Source organism: Temnothorax americanus, unplaced genomic scaffold (genome assembly GCF_048541705.1).
Source record: "Temnothorax americanus isolate GAGA-0224 unplaced genomic scaffold, ASM4854170v1 Scaffold8, whole genome shotgun sequence".
In the NCBI taxonomy this organism is placed as follows: domain Eukaryota; kingdom Metazoa; phylum Arthropoda; class Insecta; order Hymenoptera; family Formicidae; genus Temnothorax; species Temnothorax americanus.
The window spans coordinates 6,306,291-6,325,402 of NW_027509802.1; the positions used below are offsets into that span (position 1 = coordinate 6,306,291).

Consider the following 19,112-nt stretch of genomic DNA (forward strand, 5'->3'; position numbering starts at 1 on the left):
CCCCCGCATAATTAAATTAAAGAAACTCCAAGCGTGAGACCTAATTGCTTGAATCGAGATGCTTGGTTATTCTGCACGATTTATCTGTTTAATGATTTTCGTTAAAGCAGGGCACACACACACGTGTGTGTCCTGCTTTATAGAAGTTGTGATTTTCGTTAAAAAAAAGCGTCATTTAATCTATTGTACATAAGTTAGATGACGCGCTTTAAACACTTGGTAAATATGTATAATAGCGGACCCAGCCCCAATGACCTTGACCTTGACATATGTTGTCAAGGTCACCCTCCTGAATGACCTTCGGAAAGTTTTAGCCGTCGCTCGTTACTCATCGTTAAAAAGTTATAAACAAAAAAAGTTTGGAAAATATAGCAGCTATTTTGAGTATTGAAAAGTTCACGCATACACTTTCCACGCGAACCTAGGTCCACCCCCACCCTCCCCCTGCTTTCAGGGGATGTGCGGTAGCGACATATATATTGTGTGTGCATAAACAGTACACACGTAAGCGAGAAAGGGGCTACCGCACCTCCCCCGAAAGCAGGGGGAGGGTGGGGGTGGACCTAGGTTCGCGTGGAAAGTGTATGCGTGAACTATTTCGACATATATATTGTGTGTGCATAAACAGTACACACGTAAGCGAGAAAGGGGCTACCGCACATCCCCCGAAAGCAGAGGGTGGGTGGGGGTGGACCTAGGTTCGCGTGGAAAGTGTATGCGTGAACTATTTCGACATATATATTGTGTATGCATAAACAGTATACACGTAAACAAGGAACGGGCTACCGCACATCCCCCGAAAGCAGGGGGAGGGTGGGGGTGGACCTAGGTTCGCGTGGAAAGTGTATGCGTGAACTATTTCGACATATATATTGTGTATGCATAAACAGTATACACGTAAACAAGGAACGGGCTACCGCACATCCCCCGAAAGCAGGGGGAGGGTGGGGGTGGACCTAGGTTCGCGTGGAAATAAGTGTATGCGTGAACTATTTCGCATATATATTGTGTATGCATAAACAGTATACACGTAAACAAGGAACGGGCTACCGCACATCCGCCGAAAGCAGGGGGGAGGTGGGGGTAAACCTAGTTTCGCGTGGAAGTGTATGCGTGAACTATTTCGACATATATATAAGTTATTTATGCCTTTCAATATTCAAAATAGCTGCTATATTTCACTTTGCATGCGCGTGCGACCACTGAGCATGCGCATGTGGCCGCAGGGCATGGTCGTTAGTCGCTGCATCTCGTCGGTATGACAGGAATCATAACCTGATTCCTGTCAACTTTAACGATTAGTATCTCGCGTCGCGGGACAGAGCGACACTTTTTTCTGCCAGATTCTTTCGTTTCGTGCAAAAACGCGTCGAATGAACCTAAGTTCATCGTTTTTTGTGCTGCTGTAGCTAAACTGAAGAATTACCAATGAGTTTTAAATAATTCAGTTAATATTGTATAAACTAATCGTCAAAATATTAAGCGTCACGTAAATCCATACGACCAATTTTCAATCATCTCGTCATCTTTATACTTTGTTTCTAAAATCTCATGTTGCATTGACACAGCAGACATTTTAAATGTCCCGCCACAGCTCTCGCCGAAAAATAATAATACACTATTCTTAATATATTTACAGATTTCATGCGCTAAATATCATTTAATGAACAACAGGGAGATTAAATATAAATACGTACATACCAATAAAGAAAGAAAGAAAGAAAGAAAGAAAGAAAGAAAGAAAGAAAGAAAGAGAAACAGTCAAATCGACAGAGAAAAAGACGGGGAAAACATAACGAAAGTGAGCAAGCGAGACGTAAGGAGGAGCTGGGTGGAAGATCCCTGAAAAGTGCGTGACAAAAAACTTGGATCACAAATATCACGCGAGAAAAAGACAGGCGTACCTTCCTGACACGCGCCTCAGTCGATGTACTGGTCACGAAATACGAGTGTATCACTTTGTATGGCTGGATACCTTTGGCTGCTTTAAAATTATTCAAATGTATGCAGCCATGGTCGCTCATCTCAGGCTGTCAGGAGCGACGCCGCTGACCCAATCGCACGTCGTCCTCCTCCTCCGCCGCGACTTCTGACGCCCGACGCCGTTGAAGGCTCTCCTCTCGTCGAGATCCCCCAGTAGCGCGAATGCGACGTGCACAAAAATAACAATTTCCGAATAATGACGGCGGCAGCAACGACGTGGAGGGCGTAACTCGCTGCTGGCCTTGGCAGCACGCGTGTCGTTGACATGGAAAAGAGAGTGGGCCTTTGGGAAATAAGAGCGTAAGCAAGGGTAGGTTTCCTTCTTCAGATCGCGTGCGAAAACGTGATCAGTCGATCAGATGGGACTGCTGTCAACCGCGGCGGAAGAGAGCGAGAAATGCAGCGAGCAATGGCGAAAACGGAGGGATGGGAGGGAGAGTGATGCGACGCGACGCGGCGTGGCACGACCATCAACGTGTAGGGCAACACCCTGTATACGCTTTCTTCTCTCGTTTACTCTCCTAATCCTTGTCTCGTCCTCGTGTGCCTGCCGCGTTTCCGACTGCTTCGGAGGGACCGACCACGGACACCGGGAGACCGGGACACCAGCCGGTCACTGCCGACGCGGTGACGCCTCGTGCCTCGTGTCGCCGGCGAAGGAAGAAGGAAGGCGTCATTGCGACGAGCGCGGAAGCAACATCTGCCAAGTGATGCGACTAATGTCCCTAGAGAGTGTCCCTAGAAATGCTGCCAGCGGCAGTAGCAAGTAGCAACCTCTACGGTAGAGACCTCTGTCAGCCTCTGTGCACTTTATGCACTAGTGCAGTTTAAACTGCACTTTAACCCCGTATTTTATTATTTATTAATAAAAGAAAAAATGCAAAATCGGGCTCTTTAGCGCACTGCATTATTATATAAAGAGTATATTAAAAAAAAATTCACGAATCTATGTAACTTATTTTATGAGAAATCTTGTTATTACGAATCCGTAATGCTGGATCTACAATGCGAGTCGCAAAGTCGTGAGTCGCAAGAATTGACCGATCACAGTCGATTATTCTCCTCAAATTTGACTGTAATTAGTCAATTCTTGCGACTCAAGACTTTGCGACTCGCATTGTAGACCTAGCATAAGGGGATCCTAAAGCCGTTTGTATTACCGACCAAATTCTTATATCTATCCTTGTATAGACAATGATGATAGACAAGGATAGACATGGTTATAGGTAATAATTTCTTCGAACGTCTCATTTTTATTCCAGGCTTTCAATCTCAATTTCAAAGGTACGTTATTGTTTGTGCACGTCTTCTGAAGGGTGGGAACATTTCATTTCGTACATATTACTTATACAACTGTTTATATTAGAAAATGAGGTAACATTTATTTTTTTCAATTATTACTAATTATTTTACATTCTCACCCTTTATTAGTACCTATACTTTACTCTTGTAAAAGGATTTTGCGATCTATAAAGCCGTTTAAAAATTAGACCTTTGACTGTAATTGTCGGTAACTGAGTGGCGGAAACGCTTGCTGCGCGGAGTGCGCGGCAAGAAGCGACGCGATAGCCAATCAACGTGTTGCTTTTCCATAAAAACTAAAAGTTTATTGGCTACCACGTCGCTTCTTGCCGCGCGGCAAGCGTTTCCGCGTCCTGTGTGCAGAAGCCATGTTACGTTCTACGAAAAGTGTACATATGTGTCGGGGGTCAATTCTATTTTGAGACGAGGTGAAAATTACTAAAGTGAACAGATTTACTAGATTTCGACAAATGAAATTGTAGATTCTCTAGTAAATTTCCTCATTTTTGTAATTTTTACCTCATCCTCCCAAGATACAGAATCGACCCTCTGCTGCTTTACGTATGTTTTTACTAGGTAAAAATGCGAAAAGTGAGAAAATTTATTAGAGTATCTATACAATTTCATTGGTCGAAATATCCCTAAGAGCAAAAAGTCGACTTCTACCGTCGACTACTAAGGTTCAACAGTGGCCAGTTAGCTTAACTAGTAGTTAACTTTCACTCTCCGTCTCTATCTAACCTTTGAGTTAAAAAGAGACAGAGAGTGAGAGTTAACTACTAGTTAAGCTAACTGGCCACTGTTGAACTGGGCCTAAATATTTAGTACATGTTATCAATAAGTTTGTAAGTCATGCCTTCAACGTGTACCGTACTTGAATGCCGAAATCGAACCACTACTCCTGTAGTATTAAACCCTTTCTTTTGGACATTTTGTATATGCCAGATTATATTGTATAGAAATCTTGTATAAAACCACTTGTATAGAATCTGTAGTATAGCATATCTTGACTAAAATCAACATGGCGGTAAGCATCACGGCCGAGATGCCTGTCAGCGGTCTAGTATTGTATAGAAGTCTACTCTATGATAAAATCTAAACATTATTTTATAAATTAAAATGTCACATTTTTCATCCAAACCCCAGATTTCTAGCAGTTTGTATTTGGACACGACTCCCTGCGACTGCAGCGTTTGTACTATTGCTTGAGTGCGTGGTAACAACCTGAAACAATCATATTGAATTGATGCAATCTATCCGATGAATCAACGTGAAATCGAAAGGAGATAGAATAACGATTTACCTGGCCTATGACTTGGTGATGCTCCCAGGTGTCGTCAGCAGCGACGGAACAAATCGTTTCAGTTTAGGGTACACTTGACCCTCCAAGGGTGCGTTCCACTTATCGACCGCAACGCTCGCAACGCTTCCAAACTCCAAACCATTCGTATGTATTTGACCGGAAATGAATGTCCGGGAAAAAATTTACCATATGAAATCGTTTGTATTTCGTATGAAGACTTTTGAAGTGCAATTGAAAAGGTTTGTGAGTCATTCGTTTAATTGTAATTAATTAATTCTTTTTACACCATGCATTTAGCCGAAATAGATAAATTAATAAAAGTTTTTATACGGAATCGTTTGTATTTTGTATGAAGAGTTATGAAGTGTGATTAAAAAGGTTTGTGAGTCACTCAGATAATTTTAATTAAATACTTATAAACTCGGTAATTAGCCGAAATATAGATTTTTAGTTATTCATGTTAAAAGAAGAAGGCGCTAGTGTTCCCGAAGGTCCGTCTGCAATCAGAATTAATATGAACGTTTTAAAAATTATTTTATACTGAAATAAATAAATATACAGGCTAATAAGTCTGTAGCTATAAGCGATAGTTGCTAATTAAGTTTGTGAAGATGTACCAGCTGTGCAGGGTGAAGAGCAGGTTATCTCAAAGGCCCTGCCACAACCCAATTAAAAGAGACTTAAATGTCATTACTGCTGAGAAGTACTTCTTGCCATTTAAGTTTGCATGTCAGAGCAACCGAATTGTCCATTGCGTTCCACCTTGAATTTTTTTTACAGTCGTTTATTAGGATTGCCCTACTTTTAAATTGAGCGTTTTTTAATGTATTATTATTATTATTAAACTACCGATATTGATATATTATTAGTAATTTAATATTAGAACTTGACAGAGTGACGTAAACTAATTCGCTCATAGTATTATAACAAAGTATTATGCGTTCAAATTCTCGAAAGCTAGCTTCTTTACTATGCTCTCTCTTTATGTCGATCGATTCAGATAAAAATCTCCGAAGTCTTTCTTTCTCTATATTCCTAGAGTAAAACTGTACAAAAACTCTACGAAAGTGGCGATATTTTTCACGGATCTGGTTTGAGTCTCAGCTCTTGGGGAAGGTACGCATGTAGAAAGAGTACGCCAATACAGTTTATCCTGCTAAAATGGTTATCAATCTCTATAAGTTCTTTATTGTTTACACATAAATTATAGAATATCTAAACGTTTCTTTTTTTTCGATGTCTTGTGAAATTGTACAATAGAGTTACAAATAAAGATAAAGCCACACTTTATGTATAATCTGATTCAGTCTTTGCTAATGTTACATAATAACGTGCGAAAGAACTAACAGTTAGACTATTTAAGAGGCTATTTAAGAATTTTAATTAAGATACTGAAAGCATAAAACTCTTCAGCTAGCTTTACACAAAGATATTGGTCTTCTTCTTTATGAAATCGTCAAATTATGATTATGATACATTTCTACATTATCACCAGCATCGAATCTAATCTTATTTATCGTGATACTCTTGAGAAACTGTTAATCCATTGTCTTAACTCGATCGCGGCGCAGAACTGCGTCCACCAATGTTGTTCCTCTCCCTCCAATCGATTCCCGTAAAAGCTGTCTACATATTGAACAGTCGATACAACGACGGCGGATTAGTCTGAAATTAAGCACACGTTAACAATCACTCTTCTTGCTAAAATCACAATTCTCTTTTCAATCGCATACCTTGATTATGACATAGACCAGCACGGGAGTCAGATCGTCGGCAGCAGGTATGCCTCTTTTCGACGCCATGGAGAGGAGATTCATGATGGTAGTCGCGCAACGAAATACACACTGCAACTTATCCCTAGGAGTCTTATACGCCGATATCACAGCCAATTCAGCCTGCGCCCATGACCAGTGGCATTCGTAATGATGAACTTTTAAAATGTGTAGGTCCTTGTGATTTGGATGAGTTACGACCTTTGCCAACTTTTTGATGTGACCGTGAAAAAGCTGGTCCCTATATACATCTCCATCTTCATTTAGATAGAGCACATTGTGGTGCAGCCACCTGGCCACGTCCTCCGGCGAAGTACCGAGCAGTCCTTGCTCCTGCAAGTACTGCACACCCTTGCCGGGCTTCCAACTAAAGATCTCGATACCGGCCTCCCATACCTCCTTTTGTTTCTGTACTTCATACTGCTCCGGCGAGTCCGGCACCTCCTTGTTGCCAGTCAGACTGGAGACTGGAATTGGCCGACGAGAGGCTGCCAGCGCTGCCGTAACGCGGTAGCGAGATCTCCGGCATCGTATCCGATGGATGTGACAATGGTTGCTGATCCGCTGGCACGCTGGGATTTACGTAAAGATCCCGACTCCACTCCACCATGCATTTCAGAATAGACACGAGGCACTCGAGACCACGAATGCGCATGGATTTCTCCTGAAAGAGCAAGACACTAATATTACAAATAAAACTTTATATTGCTTGTTTCGAAGAACATTCTCTGTTCCAAATAATACACCTATCCTGTCATCCTCTTTCTTATAACGCACCTGATTTGGCGATGCACCTAGCTCCAGAGCTTGACAACCTTGAGCAATCTTAGAGAGATCATTGACGAGCTTCTCGAAGAGATTCGCTGCTGAGATCGCAATCGTAGTTAACGTAGATGTCGACGACGCTCTGGGCATCCGCACAGATCCTCGTAAGCGCATGTATGACCATCCACTTGTGCTCAAAAGAGCTGCTACAGGTCTCGAGGATGTTCATAAAGATCTCCTTAAAGAACACCTCAATCTGCATCTTAGGGTGCATCTTGAAACGGGCGAGCAGCGCCAGGAACAGCGCTAACGACAGCTCGAACACTTCCGGCACCAAAGACACGCCATTCTTTGACAGCACGACACATAAGTACTGTTTAATGGCGATAACAAACATCTCGTTAGAGCGCAATATTGGACCGGCATTCTGCAAGATTCCCAGAAGTAACTGAAGCGACAAGATCTTGGAACGGAGCTCGTGCGATATTGGATCGGGAGTGCCGTCCGGCAGCGGTTTCATAGAGAGCTTGCAGAGAGTGCGAAACACCAGGACTGCATCATTTTGCAGCACATGGGTGAATTTTGCAGTTACCATGTTGTCATTCTCAGCGGCTGCCTCGTCACGTTGTTCTCCGGACTACCGTTCTCCAAACTGACTTCCTCTTCCAATGGCACCACGGATTTTATTACATCATCAAGAATACTCTTGACAATTGTTTGAGAATTAATGTTATCATTACTAGGAGCATTCTCTGGACTAACCTTGGCTTCAGTTTCGCCATTCGCTATGACAGAACCCTCAAGCCTCACGATCTCTTCCTCCGCCTGAGTCTCCATTCGGGCGAAGATCACGTTGATCATCTGCGTGAGAGTCGCACGGGATGTTGTTTGATTCACCAGGTTGCGCGACGCCAAGTAAACGTTGTAAACAGTACGAATTGTTTAACAGTATCGTACTCTCGTGTACCTCCACACCTCTGCTGGCTTGTCATTACAGTCAGCAGAGCTTTAATAATCTGCAGCTGCACACTCTCATCGGTCTGTGGACCGGTGAAGCAACCGCAGATTGTCTCGACAATGCGCACAATCAGCAGCTTGTTAGGCTCCGTTGAATCAGGCACATTGCCAGTGAGATGGCTATATGCGATTAACTTATTCTGCAGGCAGTCCAGTGCAGTGTCACCACAATCCGTAGTGACTAGCTCTGATATGCTGATTCAAATGGCAAGAAGTACTTCTCAGCGGTAATGACATTTGAGTCGCTCAATTGGGCTGTAGCAGGGCGTTTGAGATAACCTCTTTACCCTGCACAGCTGGTACATCTTTGATCTCGTTACGGAGGTCCTCTGCAAGACAGAATATTAGTCACAAACTTAATTAGCAACTATCGCTTATAATTACAGGCTTATTAGTCTGTATATTTATTTATTTCACTATAAAATAATTTTTAAAACGTTTATATTAATTTTTTTTAATATAAAGCCTAATTTCATCGATATTTGAGGTGCAGTAGCTATTCTAAATAAATACCCAATTTCATATGGTAGATTCTTTCCCGGATATTCATTTCCGGTCAAATACATACGAATCTCCAAACCTGTTCCACTACATTACGACCGCGATCGTCGTGGTCGCGTTCAAAACGTCATAATAAGTGACGTCATTGATCGCGACCGCATCGAGCTCACGGCGCTCATGGTTCGTATTTTCGTAGGTGGGTCGGCGCGGTCGTTCAGGTTAGATTCGCGAACTGGTGTAGCACGCTTTGAAGTAACCTCACTCCTAAGGGAAGAAACTGCAACATTTTCTCGTTTATTTTCAAATTGTAGTACAAATAATAAGACTGTTTGTTTTACTTATGTTATTTTTTTTGTATTATTTTTAATGTTTTGTTTTGTGATACCTCACACTTTAAGTCAATTGTAATAATTATTTTGTGAGGGAAAAAAATTTTATTTTGTATGAAATTAATGTTATATTGATATTAAGTTATGTTACATATGTTATTTACGCAATCCAAAGTTGTATTACAATATTTAAGTTCATTTTACACTCGTTAAAACAATTAAAATTAACAAAACAGTTCGCATATCTTCTTACATTTTTATTTTTATAATTAGATTAGAAGGTTAAAAACTGTTAAGGGTTAAAAGCTGGGTGAAGGTTAAAAACTGTAAGGTTAAAATTAAATAAAGTACAATAAAACATTTGTTTCAAACTTTCAAGTAATGTTTTAATATTTAATGACTTTTTTATTTAGTACATAATTTAGTACATAGTAAGAAAAGTACATGTATTATTTAAAAAATTCATATATACAAAAACTAACACAATAATAATTTTTTAATAAAATGTGCATAATAAAGTGTGCATAATCAAATTTCTTTTGGCAACTCCGCCAGCATTCTGTCTTCTTTGCAAATTTTCTTTGCAACGAAAAGACCCTTAGGGCCTTGGCACATAGAATAACTTAAGCAGTTAAACTTAAGCAGTAAGAAATCAACGGTAATGGATTTGCTACTGCTTAGGGCCGTGCCTTAAGTTCTTGACTGTGATTGGCTGATTTGCTTAATGCTTGAGTTTTACTGCTTAAGTTTTTCTATGTGTCCGGGCCTTTAGAGATAGTAAATCTGTTCACTTTTCGCATTTTTACCTCGTGAAAAGATATGTAATAGACCCCCCCGGGGGGTCGATTGTGTATCTTGAAATGAGGTAATAATTACAAAAGTGAGGAAATTCACTAGCATATCTACGATTTCATTTGTCGAAATCTAGTAAAATCTGTTTACTTTTGTAATTTTCACCTTGTTTCAAGCAATCGACTCCGGTTATACCAAGGGGTTATAGTTGCTTTCCATTTACATCAAAACTCAGATAATTCTCACTTGTGCTGGTGCTGCACTAGTTTTAACAGTATAAAACGCTATTAGTTTATATGTTTTCAGTGGTCACATAATGCCCGATCTACAATAGCTGTAGTAAGCTGTAGTAATTGCCTCAAGCCGTAAGAAATTGACCAATTACAGGCGAATGTGAGGGGAACCAGCAAGCGACACAGGTCGACACAAGCATCGTTCTATCTTTTTTTTTGGTAATGAGCAACATAGATAAAACGATACTTGTGTCGAGTTGTGTCGCTTGCTGGAAAGCACCCATCGACTGTGACTGGTCAATTTCTTACATCTTGAGGCTTAAGGTGCTTTTTCATGCTGACGCTCGACGCTCATTTTCAGCGGCAAGAAGGTCGCATGACCACACGTGACGCCGGCGTCAATTGAAATTCATGAAAAGGAAAACAGCGTCAAAATTTCGGCGTCTTCGCGCTGCTTTGGCTTTGACGCTTGAAGCTGAGAAAATCCAACTTTCTTTGCTTGACGCTAGCGTCGGATCGAAATCACGTGATCTCGCGATACGCTGAAACGAGCGTCTCATGAATTCGCACCTTTACTACAGCTACTACAGCTATATTGTATTATGCCCGATCTACAATAGCTGTAGTAAGCTGTAGTAAGACTCAAGATGTAAGAAATTGACCAATCACAGTCGATTATTCTCCTCACATTCGCCTGTAATTGGTCAATTTCTTACAGCTTGAGGCTTATGGAGGATTCACATTGGGTCCGATCACGTCCGATGTTCGACGTACGACGATCCGACATCCAATAACAGAATTTATTATTAGAGACAAAAATTTCCTATTGGATGTCGGATCGTCGTACGTCGAACATCGGACGCAGTGTGAATCCTCCATTACTACAGCTATTGTAGATCGGGCATTATAGATCGGGCATAACCGTGTCAGTACTTTTGTCAGAGACTGTACGCGGGTATTTAACATTCGATTGACAGAAGTGGGTAGTAGTAGTCGCTGCCCGGGCGAGTCGCTGGTAGTTGGGTAGTCGTTCTCCCACGATATGGCTATGATTAGTGCCGGCTTGCGTCCGCGATTATGATAAAATGGAGTTATTTTCGCGATGCGTCGTCGATTTACCAGGCAAAATCAATGGGCAATAAGTCACGATCCGAGCGAATCGCGGTGAGTCCCGATTCACTTGCTGATTATTCAATATTTTTGACAAACACGCGTCGAATACGTCAAGCCCTATTCTATCAATGTGACAGGCGCTTCGATATCCAATTCGATAGTGTTGCTAACGGACACAGTTCGACATAACAATGGGTGCGTTCAGCCGATACTCCGCTAGCCTAGCAATCGTGAGCAGTTGCTCGTTTTCGCTCGTTTTCTCTCCTTTTAATTCATTGGGTCAAAGGAGAGGAAACGAGCGAAAACGAGCGACTGCTCACGATTGCTAGGCTAGCAAAGTATCGGCTGAACGCACCTAATTTGTCAGGAAGGCGTGTAGGCCTTAAAGACGGTTCACTCTTCAATCCTCTTCATCGAAACTACCGCGTAAATAAATAATATATTTAAATCTTATAATAATTATACCGAGTCTGTCATTGAATTAAAAAAAAAAAAAATGTTTAACTTGCTTTCGTGTTAAACTCCTTATCTTCATACCGATCTTGGTTTTCGAGGATTACACGCGAGAGAGAGTGATATTAACATATAGATACTGCGCTCGCATCGATTTCTTTTTTAAAATTTCTACTTTAGTCCACGTTTAGAAGACACGTATAAAGGTAAACTTTATAAAATCAACGCCACGTATTCGTTACTGCAAAAAGAGTATATTTTATACAACAAATTTATATTTCTTCACCTTTTTAATGTTATTTCCAATTCAATCAAGAGGCACGGTATATAAAGTGTCTCGCGCCAAGTATAGCGTTCGCATCTACACGCCTTTCAGCGAGATACATGCAAAGTACTTTTAGTTTCGAGCGGATTAAATTTCAAAAGAAGCAGCGTAAAAATTTGTCTTTCTCGAAACAGTTTTACTTTACTAATAATTCGAAAGATATTTTTTTTGCCGTTGATTAATTCTTGCATTGCATAATTGCATGAGCTCGAAATCAGAAAGCGTGAACGCTGAAACGGCTGTCTTTCACAGAAAGTATCTTTAAATTGAAGAGAAATTATTAAATTATGCTTTATTTTAATGTTAAAATGTTATAGAAATATTTATTGCGGCTGTAATTCGTTATACTTACTGTCACATTGATCCCATGCGACTTGATATACAAATATAACTTATATATAAATAACAAATGTAAATGCACAGTAATAAATACATCGGAATATAAATGTACTGAAAAATATACATATATAGAACGTGTTAAGATTTTCTTAATTAAGCCGCAAAAATTTATACTTATATAGTACCTATAATATAATAATTATTTTATACTAGTAAAATTTTTTTACATAAAAACATGTATAAGGGAGACCAGGGCATCTGTCTACGGGGCCTATGTGTCCACAGTACTGCTATCTGAAGTTTTAAAAGACAGAGACGTCTCTACCATTGTAACAAATAGTTTAGAAATGCTCTACGTAAGAGATTTATACGTTGTTAGTTTTTTTGCGATGCTTCTCGCAGACGCTATATGTATACGTTAAAAGAAAAGCGAAAACAATTATTCACATTTTCGATGGTCGAAAAATTTGCTGTGCGACAGTAGTTTAACTCAAGTAAGCAGTTCATAATATTATCAATTAATATATAGTTATCAGGTGTGAGAAGCGTCATATCTTAATTCCGCATAATCTAAAATTGGCAACATATTAAAGACTGAAAAACGTGGTCGGAGCTATCTGTCCTATTTTTGATGGGGCAATGTGTTCACACTTCAATGTGTGACGAATTGTTCTTTTATAAATAGATAATGGCGCGTAACTACAAAAGAAAGACTTTCCAAGGATGTTTTATATAGTTAGGCAAAATATAACGAAGTTGATGAAAATTTAATATCATATTCTGATGTATACTCTTTCAAAGTTCGGGGCTAAATTTCAGATTAATTCACAGTTTAGATAAAAAGTTATTGATTTTTTAATATCGAGTTTTAACATGTAACCTTATGGCGTTACAGAGAAAAGTGGAAAAAAAAATGTAACGAATATAGTGATATTTTACACACAAGTAGATCAACAAACAAAATAAAAGCAGAATTTAACACGATCATTTACAACATAGTTTTGAAGATATTGCAAAAAGATTAATGCAGTATGGAAGTGTGACAACACCGCAATCAGCTGCACCGTCCGTGAAGCATGTATACTCGAAAAATAACAAGCTTTTCCACTAACCTCCAATATTCGCTCTGTGCGTTTGGTTGGAGGGGATAGCACGAGCTACGAAAGCGCTCGGGTGAGAGAATAGTGAACTCAGGGTGGAATATTTTCCTAATCTAATAAACTAGACGTATTATTATTAAAAATGGGTCATCGTAGTTGTTGCGTCATTTTTTACTTTTTATTACTGACATTTTTTAAAGCAATATTTAATTAGCAGTAGTTATTATTTATTGTTTTCTGATATAAAAAATAGGAGTTCCAGTAATTAAAGTGACATAAATACCGCTGTGCAGTCAACCTCCAATTATATAGTAACGATCGTAGATTATGCGCGTATATCAATTTTTACTTACCGAAATTATTAACAGTAAAATGTAAAAAAGGATGCAAATTACAAACTTGCACATTGCTTCCTCATTATTGCAGGAAGCTTATTTTATTTAATGTATAAATTTAATGTATATGAGGAAGTTTTTATTTTATTTAATGTATAATTATTAGTATTTATTTTTTTGGCTTCCTCATATAGGAAGCTTTGTGAGCAAAGGATTCTACTTGCACACTTAAAAACTATAAAAAAGCCCGATATCTCAATATTTGCGGGAGTTAGAACAAATTTACCAAAATTTCTATAACTCTAGAACTAATCAACCAAATCTTAACGAATTATATATGAAATAGGGGTAGAAAAGACTGTAAAATATAATAAAATTAGAAATAGATCGATATCTCCAAATTTGCGGAAATTAAAGCATAAACAAACATTTCTGCAAATTCGAAATTTTATTAAAAAAGCCCCTTGATTATATTAGCAATTTTTATTAATTCTATTATATTCTTCAGTTTTTTCTACCCCTATTTCATATATAATTCGTTAAGATTTGGTTGATTAGTTCTGGAGTTATAGAAATTTCGGTAAGTTTGGCACATACATACATACATACACACACACACACACACACATACATACATACAGACATTTTTTAAAATTGCAATTTTTTGACATTTTAGAACATTTTCAACACATTCAGAAAAAGAAAAAATTTTTTTTTTTTTACGAAAACAAAGCTTCCTCTATGAGGAAGCAAAAATACACTGCATCTATTGCACAAGAAGCTTTGGTAATAATCAACATATAATAATAAACATATATCATATCTCATCGTTGTTTCCACTTTTATTGCATGGCGATAGCGGTAGATGGCGTTGAAACGCACGGAGCGAATAGCATTAAGGCTCCTGGTCCCTGAGCCGAGAACTCTGCGTTGACGGTGGCGCCGTACCGTCGCGGCAGAAATAAGAACTCTCTCCTCTCACTCCCTCCAATGGAGAATTATGTCTTGTGACATGTTGACAACCTATTTTACGTTGCGTTAAATTTCTTTATTATTCGCTCTGTACTTGTGCTATAACGTTTAACGTATTCGTGAAACTCGTAAAATTGACCGTATAAGATTTGCAAGAAATACATATGCGGAAGGAACATTCTCCACTCCTTTTTATAGTCGAAAATGGCTTGTTTTTCCGTATGTTTAGGCTTCGTTTTATGGCTGTTTGTTTATTGTCGAGGGAAAAGAATAGTATCCGGTCAATTTTAGAAGTGTGCTGAAACGATCTATAGTGATTTTTTATTGAAATGTCTTTTTATTTCGGAAAATACCGCAACATAAAATAGGGTAATTTCTCGCCTCGATAGCAAGAAATTCAATATGGCTGTGGTGGCTATCCAGGAGCCTTAGCTCCGGTAACTTAGCCGGTCAACTTTGACTTTATTAATTTTTTTTTGTTTAATCGTTTGTTGGTCGTTTGTTGGTGATTGTTGGCATAATTACAACGTTTGTTGGTTCTTAATTTTTTTGTAAATTAAAAAAGAAAAATTAACGTTAAGTTAGCCGGAAAAATCTCATTTTTAATTAAAAAACGGCCTAATCGATGCGTAATCGTTTGCTGATGATTGTTGGTCTAATTTTAGCGTTTGTTGGTTTATTATTAGTCTTAAAAACGAAAAATTATCTCGGTAATCGACACTGAACATGCTCTGCGACCACATGCGCATGTTCAGTGGCCGCACGCGCATGCAAAAGTGCGCGAATTTGAAACGTATGTATACTTATATAATGCATATCACTTATTGTTAGCTTTCAATGATGAATATATCTTATATGATATATCAAAGTACATACGTGGGCGGGAGGGCTTTGGGTAAATATCCCGTTTAGGGGACCCACTTCCGATGACCTTGAATTTGACATATATTGTCAAGGACACCCTCCCGAGTAACATGCAAGTGATTTTAGTCCGGGGTCGCTTTTTATTAAAAAGTTATAAACAAAAAAAATTTGGAAAATATAGCAGCTATTTTGAGTTTTAAAAGGTATAAATGACTAATAAATATGTCGAAATAGTTCACGCATACACTTTCCACGCGAACCTAGGTTCACCCCCACCCCCGTTTTTATAGATTAGTGACGCGCTTTAAACAGTTAAATACTTTTAAAGCGCGTCATCTAACTTATGTAGGTAGTATTTAACTGTTTAAAGCCCGACTAAAATCACTTGCATGTTACTCGGGAGGGTGTCCTTGACAATATATGTCAAATTCAAGGTCATCAGAAGTGGATCCTTTAAACGGGATATTTACCCAAAACTCTCCCGCCCACGTATGTACTTTGATATATCATATAAGATATATTTATCATTGAAAGCTAACAATAAGTGATATGCATTATATAAGTATACATACGTTTCAAATTCGCGCACTTTTGCATGCGCGTGCGGCCACTGAGCATGCGCATGTGGTCGCAGAGCATGTTCAGTGTCGATTACCGAGATAATTTTTCGTTTTTAAGACTAATAATAAACCAACAAACGCTAAAATTAGACCAACAATCATCAGCAAACGATTACGCATCGATTAGGCCGTTTTTTAATTAAAAATGAGATTTTTCCGGCTAACTTGACGTTAATTTTTCTTTTTTAATTTACAAAAAAATTAAGAACCAACAAACGTTGTAATTAGGCCAACAATCACCAACAAACGACCAACAAACGATTAAAAAAGAAAAAAAAAATTAATAAAGTCGAAGTTGACCGGCTAAGTTACCGGAACTAGGGGATCGATCATGTATCTTTTCCCCTAGGACGGAAATGTGAAAAGTGAAAAGTTTATCTCTTTCTATTCAACACCAATAGAAAGAGATAGTTACATAAAAGTTTTCACTTTTCACGTTTCCGCTCTAGGAAAAAAGTTACATGATCGCTACCTAGGAGCCTTTACTAGATTTGTGTAAGTACAGGCTTCCCAACCTCTTGGATTGTACAGTGTTGTCACATTTAGCTGCGTAGCTTATTAATATATTTATATAGCAAATATCATTATAATAAAAATATAATTTTTATGTTTATATAATATACTTAATTTATATATTATTGAATATATATATGACTGAAATATTACGAGTTTAGAGCAATTACTTTATTTTATAATTTTTTACAGATTTAATTTTTTTAAGTTAAATTCAGGGCAAATTCAATGTCAAAAATTATTTTACCGAGATTTTGTTTAAAAAAAAATAGTAGTGACAGTTATTTACGGTCACTAAATCTACGTTTTTTACATTTTATTAGACTTTGTAACTATTTGTATACATTTTTTTTGTCTTTGGATCTTTAGAGAATTAATATCGGTGTTTTTAAGATTTCCATGACTTTTGGACCTATCCCTATAGAACATCCTAAAGACGGATAAGGTAAACATATATCCAATAAAATATAAAATTATACTTAGAGTGATTAAAAAAATAAAAATCGAGCGAAAATTTTTTCGCAAAAACAGCGTTAGACTTTAGAATAAATGTTCGGACTCTCACTCGCTACTGTGAAAAAGTGATCTACAACAGCTACTTGATCCTGCGATTCAAGAATCGTCACCAAATTTTTATTTTAAAAATACACGTCAAGTTACATATATGAGTTTGTCTTAAATTATAAAATATTTTTTATTTCAAACGCTGCCGAGGATAAAGTAAAGGCACCAAATAAAAAAAAGATTAAAAAATTAAGGGGACAAAAAACTCATCACATTAATTTTGCAACGGACTCAAAATCAGTTTGATGCTACCGTATATAAAGAAAAGTCAGCTCCATGCAGGAATCCTGTCAAAAAATCTACACAAAGTGCCTACTACTGCTTTGACTCCAACTAGGCAGTTTTTTCAATATTATCATACTAATAATAAATAATATTACAAATAAGCATAAAAATTAATATAAATAATGTGTTTTTTATTATGTGGACAGATAGCCCCTCGAATGTGGACAGATAGTCCCGCATATGGGGCTACGCTTGACTTGCTTATTTAAAAAATTTATCTCTTTAAATTGGTAAAAGATTAACGATTCTAATTATGTTCTTTTTTAATAGCAAGGTTGAAAGGTTATACCATTAAAATTTTAAAATATCCAAATATCTTTATTATAGTTTTATAGTAAACTTGAAAAAAGTGTAAAGTGTGGACACATAGCCCCGGGTCTCCCCTAAATATATAGATATAATTATATATAAAATATGTTCACATATATATATATTTTTCCTTTTCTGTAATTTCTGTTTGTATATATAAGAAAAATAATAAAAAATAAATAATTAAAAGAATCATTTTTGCATCGTTTTTCTTTCACTAAAAAGTGAAATTTACAGAACTGAGAAATATTTTCCATATATAGTCGTGCATAAATGTAGGGGAGACCGGAGCAAAGTTGTCACTATTTTTTTGGTGCCGATTTTTAACTACAAAACAAATAATTTTAGTAAAATGTGGTATACCATTGTAAAGAGCGAACCCTGGGCTACAAAATTTATACGGACATTTTTGGTCTACGTCGCTTTGTTCAACTGGTATAAAGTGAAAACGACAAAGGTGCAAAAATTGAAACGTCAAAATTGCCGGGGAGGAGACGTTTGTGAAGTTGGCACGACATTCTTTGAATTTCAAAAAAATACTTTGTAAGAGTTCCAGTAGGGCGGCAGTGTGGTCTAGTGGTAGAGCGCCAGACTCGTAATCTGAGGAACCAGGTTCGAGTCCACTAGAGCCATGTAAGCATGGAATGTTTTTCCGATAGCTGCGCCTCTCCGTGCAAGATAGGCTCTTGTGCGGAGAAAACTGGGTTCCGTCTTTCGGAAAGAGACGTTAAGCCGTTGGTCTAAAGGGTTAAAGTGAGAGGGGAAGGATAGTATTGGTAGTAGATTGCGAACCCTACGGGGATAAGCAATAAATTACGAATTTTATAGGAATTTTTACTAAGAGTTCCAGTAGCACTTTTCATAGTTCTACAGTTCCTGATAAAAATTAAACAGAGTTCCGCATTCTTTATATTAAAAAATCGAAATTGAAAAAATGTTGTGCTAACTTCGCGAATCTAGCACGACACCCTTTTCTCTAAAGTACCAAAACGCATTGAATATTATCAGTTTTGACAAGAGTTTTAACATTTACGTTCAGCACGACACTTAGTGAAAATGTGTCGTGCTGATGATTTTCCGCAGTTCTAACGATTGTTTTTGATAGTTCTACAAGAGTTCTATGCTTTAGGATCATTTTTACAAATAGTTCCGACTATTTACTATTTTTAAAATAATTTTTAATAGTTACGTCCAGCACGACACTTAGTGAAAATGTGTTATGCTGAAGATTTTAGGCAGTTCTCGGTTGTTTTCGACAGTTCTAAAAGAGTTTTAGGGGGGCCGAAGGCCCCCTTGCACCCCCCCCTCGTGTGTGTGTGTGTG

At 38.0% G+C, this 19,112-nt stretch overlaps 2 protein-coding genes and 1 pseudogene across 9 annotated transcripts in view; 2 read left to right on the forward strand and 1 right to left on the reverse strand.

Annotated features, from left to right (window-relative positions):
• Nucleotides 1-19,112, forward strand: part of LOC143907328 (uncharacterized) — a 156,163-nt gene that overhangs the window by 92,202 nt on the left and 44,849 nt on the right. The gene's annotated exons all lie outside the window — the stretch shown is intronic.
• Nucleotides 6,887-8,787, reverse strand: LOC143907123 (brefeldin A-inhibited guanine nucleotide-exchange protein 2 pseudogene; annotated as a pseudogene). The gene is made up of 3 exons (XR_013259724.1): nucleotides 8,656-8,787; nucleotides 7,138-8,471; nucleotides 6,887-7,024 (listed from the first exon to the last, which is right to left on the reverse strand). The product of XR_013259724.1 is annotated as a brefeldin A-inhibited guanine nucleotide-exchange protein 2 pseudogene (transcript).
• Nucleotides 10,291-19,112, forward strand: part of Ttll5 (Tubulin tyrosine ligase-like 5) — a 184,687-nt gene continuing 175,865 nt past the window's right edge. The window contains exon 1 of one of the 7 annotated variants that reach the window (XM_077423646.1): nucleotides 10,291-11,161. The gene's annotated coding sequence lies outside the window, so the exon portion shown is untranslated. The remainder of the gene's footprint in view (nucleotides 11,162-19,112) is intronic. The other 6 variants (XM_077423649.1, XM_077423645.1, XM_077423644.1 and 3 more) reach the window with 6 other exon arrangements.